The sequence below is a fragment of the Delphinapterus leucas genome, chromosome 5 (assembly GCF_059928025.1).
Source record: "Delphinapterus leucas isolate spDelLeu-1000000601 "Yukka" chromosome 5, BTC_Dleu_Yukka2, whole genome shotgun sequence".
Taxonomy (NCBI): Eukaryota; Metazoa; Chordata; class Mammalia; order Artiodactyla; family Monodontidae; genus Delphinapterus; species Delphinapterus leucas.
This window is the reverse complement of record NC_143133.1, coordinates 130,449,233-130,456,815: the sequence shown is the minus strand read 5'-3', so window position 1 is coordinate 130,456,815 and position 7,583 is coordinate 130,449,233. Positions and strand designations below refer to the sequence as shown.

Below are 7,583 nucleotides of genomic sequence, written 5' to 3'. Positions count from 1 at the left end.
TTCACTGTCTGAATACCTGACCCAACAGATAACATGAGGACTTCCTACATCTTTCTATAACGGCCAAATGAGGGGGTTTGGAATGCGACATTAGTTAGCGGGTTTTCCACACAGCCTTTTGTACAAGAATTGCCTGATAAGTGAGGTGAGACCCAGGAACACACACACACACACACACACACACACCTACATATGAGGGAGGGAAAATACATACATTAAAAGACTGTAATTTCTGATGTAGTCTCTTGCAGACTACTTTTGGGAACCATTGCTTATACTAAGACACACTACGATCTCTATAAGGTGACTTACTTGAAGAATAACAGGATTTTTTTAACCACAAAAGTGGAATAGTTAACAACTAAACAGATAAATAGCAAAATATTCACATTGATCAGAGGGAAGAGGTTTAGTTTATAGAAAGGAAAGCATGGTGATATTATTATAGATTTGAGGGCATATATATCATAAGGAGAGGTTCAAGTGTCTGCATACACAGTTTTCTCAAATGATCACAGGAGTTCTTAGTTTTTCCCCCAATATGATGCGAACGATATAATTTTTCCCAACCATTATCCCTAACCTCTTACCTTGACCGGAAATAGAGGAAGTTCCCATGTTCATTTTTCTATAACACAGGGGTTCAAGAAGAACACCTGAGTTCCAGGAACCATTGATATTGTCTTTCATCCCCCCAGGTACTAGTTGCTCAACTGCAAACTTAGCACAAAGGTCTCACCATGCCACCAAATGCTAGCTCCAGCCTCAGGGAGTTCTCCAATTCTGAAAGGAAAGAAAAATTCTATACTAACCACTACTAATATAAATTATTATTTGCCTCTTAAAAAAATAGCTAAAAACAACTTAGGCACTCTTAGTCAACCCTGGAAGAATTTGGAACCAAAATATCCAAGAAGCTTTTAAAAAAATAACTTAAAATATAGTCAGCCTATATTGTAACCGTGAGTAGTAGCCAAAAAAGTGTATATAAAACACACCACCCTCAACAAGGAGCCAGTAATGAATACTTAGTGAGGCCTATATAGTAAATAGTTTAATAAGGAATTTAAAAATAACCATAAATATTGCATGTATCCTTTTGAATATTAAATGCCCATCTTTATCAGCGGAGCTTCAAGATGCCTCTTCTGTTAGCATAAGTACCGTGTTACCAACTCCAAGTTCTTTCCCCTCACTGCACGACAGGCCAATAAAACAAGAGATGAGTTGTTGGGACAAGGAATAGTAACTTTATTCAGAAAACCAGCAGACTGAGAAGATGGTGGACGACAGTCCCAAGGAACCATCTTCCCTGAGTTAGAATTCAGGCTTGTGTTATACTAAAAGGGGAAGGGTTGTGGTTGGTTGCTGCATACTTCTTGACGTCAGAATCCTTTGTTCTTGCAGCTGTCCAGGTAGGTCCAGTCACAATGTTCCTGTAAATCTCCAACAAGGCAGGTGTTATTCTCTGTTCTGCCACTTTTTATCTCTATATGAATGGAAAAGTATTATAGCTTTAAAGGTCATAACATTGAGAGTGGGCTATCCTGTATATTTCAGGCTATAGGCAACCAACATTCTTGCAGCAAAAGCAATAGAACACAAAGGTTAAAGTAAAAGAAACGGATCCAATGTGGAGTCAGATTTGTTCTTCCCTATTACACTTGCACACTACTTGAAAAAAATTTGCCTTCCAGTTAGCTGGTTGGCTAAGAGACAGCCATAGAGGTCTTGCTCACTTAATAGTCATATTGCTAGGGAATTGAAACCACAATGCAATTTTAGAAAATCAAATAAAAACTTGAAAGTGCTTTTCATTATACATTTTAGAGGGGCAGTCAATTGACAGTTTACTCTGTTAACACTTTTTCCCCACTTTCTTTCCTCTGGTTCTTTAAACTGAATAAACAGAGGAGTAATTATGAGATAAGCCATTAATTTAGTTATGTCCAGGGTCTGAAAAGTCAGGAAAAAGGATGAATCAAAGAACTGAGAAATGGAAGATGCAAAAGACCACAGAATGCACAAACAGGCATGCCTAGACCATCTTACGTGTGAGCACTGCCGGGGGGAGCACAAATTAGGAGCCTTTAAAGACCCTCCTAGATCCACAGACCTATGAGGGAGGGAGGCTGTTACTAGGGATCAGCTTCAGAATCCCTGTCACCCAATCTCCATCTCGTAACCAAATTCAGTACTGAGCTTCTGCTTCTTACTATGTTTAGAATCCAGTTCCCTCATACAAATATATTTTTTTTCTTAGAAGTGTTTGGCCTCTTGTGCCCTCTTATGCATTAAGGGTTATTGATTTGACATCCATCAAAAGACATGTCAGGAAGCAAAAAGATAGCATTAATTGAAGGCACACACCTAGGTAGAGTGTGTACCCTCAATTTCCCCTCCTACTCAGTCCATAAGCCAAGCAGCTTTGCTCATCTACAAGTGAAATATGTAGTTATAAAAATTCTTACTTATAAATAATAACTACGTGTCTGGTTGTAATTGTTTGCAATCATGGCCAGACAGTGGAAATAAAGAGACGGATAACCTGATTTTTAAAAAACAAAACGAAATAGGAGGAGTTTACAGTTGTAGAAGTGGTGGCTTGCCATTTGTTTATTCACAGTCATGGTAATGCACCAAAATTCGTTATAGTCAGTGGACTGTTTAAGCCTGTGCCCCAAATAGTTGATGTCCTCTCAGAGGTCAGCAGACTAGTGTTCATCAAATTCATAGAAGAGTATAAGTTTACAAGCACAGATTTTGGAGTCACATAACTCTGCCAATAATTAGCTATATGATCTCAGCCTCTATAAATCTCAGTTTTCACATCTATAAAACCAGGATTATGTCTAACTCACAGACTTGCTGTGAAGATTAAATGTTTGCTAATATGGGTCGAGTCCTCACTCAGAGACTGACACATGGTTAACCAATAAATGGTAGTAACTTTTATTACTTGTGAAATGAGTGATTGAGGTGACAAAAATGTTTAACTTGTAAATGTTGCTTTAACCTACTTGTCTTTGATCTGTAAACCTGCCAGAAACAGAGAATGAAAGAGAGCAAAGTTCATTTACCTGGATAATCAGCTAATGCTAATTAAGAATTGGCATATATACACCACCAAATGTAAAACAGATAGCTAGTGGGAAGCAGCCGCATAGCACAGGGAGATCAGCTCGGTGCTTTGTGACCACCTAGAGGGGTGGGATAGGGAGGGTGGGAGGGAGACGCAAGAGGGAGGAGATATGGGGATATATGTATATGTATAGCTGATTCACTTTGTTAAAGCAGAAACTAACACACCATTGTAAAGCAATTTTACTCCAATAAAGATGTTAAAAAAAAAAGAAGAATTGGCTATTCTTCTTACATTTGACTTACTTTTTTATCCTCATACTTTACCTTTTCATCTCAAAACATAATGAAAATGTTTCATCTGTATTGGGACCAAATTATATCTCTATTTATAAAGCAACCAGATAAACTATTTATTGTCATAATTACACTGTCTCTTATGGGACAATTTAGATCAGAAAGTAACTAAAGAACACCTCTAACTCCACAGGAAATGGACTTGTTGCAATTTGTTTCCTTGTCATAAAGGGCTCTGCTGTATCAGATATATGTACCTGCAAAAAAATGTACAGTAATCCACTTTAGACAGTGAGAAACCCACAAGACAGTCTTTCAGAGAGAAAAATTACATTTTATAGTTTATTGTTTTTGAGATTTTCAAAATATAAAGTATGTCAGAAGGAAAAAAAATGTTCTATACATTTATACTAAATAACCATTAACTCTGAATATAGTGAATGTACCCAGCTCTTCTTTTAAAGAGATGCATTACAGTCCCCTTTAATAAATCTTAATGCTCTGCAACTAGATTTAACTAGATGGAGTTTTCTGTCAGACCTTAATAAATGGGATTAGGACTGAAAAAATCTATGCATTTTCTAATTTATGACCTCATGCTTAGTATTTAAAAGAAAGGAAGGATATTGGGTTGGAATGTTTCAAAAGGCTAACACATGTGCCTCAGACACATCATAACTAGAGATTTCCCTTGTTTAGAGATTGTTAGGCTGGAGACAAAAAAAATGGAATGTGGTTGTGAAAAGCTCAACTTGGGTTTATGACAAATAGAGGTGTGTTCACTATTTAAGATAAGCTCTTTCCTCCCTCCTACTAGTGACTTGTCAAAGGAGATGCATTAATTACAAACCAGAAAGATGCTCTTCCAGTGGCTTGGCGGAAGCCTTTGTTGTTCAGTAATTAGTCATAGGAAATAGTTGAAAGTGCTACTCTCATATGTGACTCTAAACATACGAATTTTGGGGGAAAACTAACTGAACTACTTGTACATATACAAATAGTCAGGCTGGGTCTTCTCTTCCTCCACGAAGTCAGAAGATTTAAAAGCATGACTGCAGCTGCCTAGTTTAGAATACCAAATACCTTTTGAAGGAACATGTCCACGTCCTTTGACTAAAGTCCATATTATCCATTTGGAGATGATCGTCCTACCATATGTCAGAATAAAGCCAACTTCCTCCACCAGAAATGCCAAAATTCACCAAGAAGATGTAATTGAGCTTGAAATAATCACCTTTGAAGCATTAGGTGAGATGGTTAGAAGAGATATTTTCAAAAGTATCAAAATGGCAATTCCAGCCTGAACTAGCACGGTGGAATCATGCCAGAGAGGTATTGCTGTCTCAGTAGGTAGGAAGGTAGGAAGATTAAGATACCATCCTTACCCTCTATTCATTATTTAAACATAAAGTTCTGAACTACAGAGGAATGAAAGGAAAATGCAAATGCTGTATTATCACCAGTGTCTGTGTGAGGACTCATTCCCTGCCAATGAATTATGCCCAGATAATAATGATACACTTTATGAAAAAATTAGATTCTCCTCCATAAGAAGATTTGGATTCTTGTTGAAATCACTGAAAGGAAGGTTAATAACTATTTTATCTATTGTATTTAACATCACTTTTCTGTACAACTGTTCACAGTGATTTTTCCCTGTTGTAAAAGAATAATGTGTTTTTGTTCAAAATATATAGCACTTCCAGCTTCAAATAAGCCTGTTAGGGCCATGTTCCTGGTCATAATGAGTCATTGCTATCCAGATGGAATAACCGGGTAACTGTTTCTCTTCCAGTTATTTCTCAATAACATGGTCTTAGAGTTTATTATAAAATACAGTGAAGAGATCAATAGAGAATGAATGAAAATTCATTTTATAAAATAACAACAATTTGCAGTTCAGAATGCGTCAAACTCAAGCACGCACACACATACACACAAACACAGACTATATGTGGGATTCTAGTTCCTTAGACTGTAAGCTCTTTGATGACATAGCCTGCGTTTTAATTCACCATTAACTCTCCAGCATGTGTTTTGTATCTACTAGGTGCTTGATAATATCATGGACCATGTTAATTATCTGACCTCTAGAAAATGGTGAAAACATTTTGTCAGGTAAGGCCAAATGAATTATTTTCTTCTAGGTTAGTCTGGGATACTCCTTTTTGATTTTGATAAATCTATTTTGGGTGGCATACATTTTTCCATAAAAATCTGCATTATCATATTGTCTATAGTTGCCAATTGTTAATACCACAAACACAGAAATCCTCATGGACTGATTTCTAAGGAACTTCAGCCTTTGTTCAATAGGGTCTGTTGAACTGTCAGATGGACATGGACTCAGGGATGACTACCTTTTGTGTTCTGTTGTCCAAGGCTTTCTCTCCATTTGCATTCTTTACTAGTGATTGCCTCCTTTATTAGCAATAGGAAGAGAGCTTTGGATTGTTTATTTGTTTCTGAAAGGACTTCTGGGTAAGGGTTTAACCTAAAAATCAATTCTCGCATTGGACAGAGCAGAGACTTTATGAAACTTCTAGAGTAATACTGTTATATCTATTCCTTAGATGGCAGTATTTAAAAACAAAAACAGATTCAATAAAATCCCTATGAAAAGTTCAATGGTATTTTTCACAGAAATGGAAAAATAATAGAATTTGTATGGAACCACAAAAGACCTCAAATAGTCAACACAATTCAGAGAAAGAACAAAGCTGGAAGTATCATACCACAGATTTCAAACTATACTACAAACCAATAGTAATAAAACCAGTATGGTATTGGCATAAAAATAAAAAACCACATACATCAATGGAACAGAATTCAGATCCATAAATAAACCCCTCAGATACAGAATCAACTAATATTTGATGAGGGAGCCAAGAATACTCAGTGGGGAATTCATGATCTCTTCAATAAATGGTGTTGGGAAAACTGGGTAATTACAGGCAAAAGAATAAAATTGGACCTCTATCTTACACCACTACAAATATCAACTCAAAATAGATTAAATACTTAAATGTAAAACAAAAACTGTAAAAGCCCTAGATAAGAACATTGAGAAAAGTGGCCAAGATGGCAGAGCAGGAAGACCCTGAGTTCACCTCCTTCCATAGGCACACAAAAATTACAACTATTTACAGAGCACCTTTTTTTTTTATTATTGTGAATGATATTTTATTTAGTTATTTTTTTTACAACTGAAACTCTGGGAAGTCAAAATTACCATCCTTGCTCATGAGCTTCTTATAGACACCAGAAAACGTTTCAACTCTGTGTTCCACATTGTTCTGCAGTGCTTTATCCAAATGAACCTTTATGAGTCAGCTGCCATCCAGCTTCACGCGGATTCTCTTGCCCACAATCTCACTTGGGAAAACCAAGTCCTCCAGGATGGCATCATGCACAGCTGTCAGTGTGCTCCTGGGACGTTTTTGCTTATTTTTTGTATGGCTTTTTCAAGTTGGCTTAGACAGAATTCTCCTCTGAGCAATAAAGACAACGTGCTTCCCTCTGAACTTCTTCTCCAACTCACGCACTAGCCGGATTTTCAGGAAAGATTTCAGTTGAGGAACAAGAAAAAAGATTATGATAGCTTTCCGACCACCACCAACTTCAATTTCCTTGGCTGCCATGGTGTTCAGCTCCCGCAGCTGGGCCTTAAGGTCTGAGTTCATCTCCAGCTCCAGGAGGGCCTGGGAGATGCCCGACTCGAACTTATCTGGCTTCTCACCATTGGGCTTCACAATCTTTGTGCTGGAACTGAACATGGCCGGGACCTTGATGATGTGGCCAACACTCTTTGCCACTGCTGACTCTAGTAGAGGCTAGTTTTCTGCTGGAAAGCTGGCAGAAAAGATCTTCTACAACTAAAGATATAAAGAATGAACCACAAGGGGATGAGTAGGAGGAGTGGAGATGAGGTATAGTTAAGACCCATATGCCTAATGGGAAACCCACAAATGGGAGGATAATTACAATTGCAGGGGTTCTCCTCAAGGAGCAATGGGTCTGAGCTCCACTTTGGGCTCCCCAGTGTAAAGGTCCTCACTGGGAATGTGAGCTCCCAGAACATTTGACTTTGAAGGCCAGCGGGGCTTACTTTCAGGAAACCCAGAGGGTGGGAAATAGAGGTTCCACTCTCAAAGGGTGCACACAAAAATCTCACATGCTTCAGGACCCAGGAAAGAAGCAGTAAT

The 7,583-nt window shown here is 37.8% G+C and overlaps 1 pseudogene; it reads right to left on the bottom strand.

Moving 5' to 3' along the window:
• Positions 1-5,616: 5,616 nt before the first annotated feature.
• LOC111178974 (small ribosomal subunit protein eS7 pseudogene) lies at positions 5,617-7,227 on the bottom strand (annotated as a pseudogene).
• Positions 7,228-7,583: the final 356 nt, after the last annotated feature.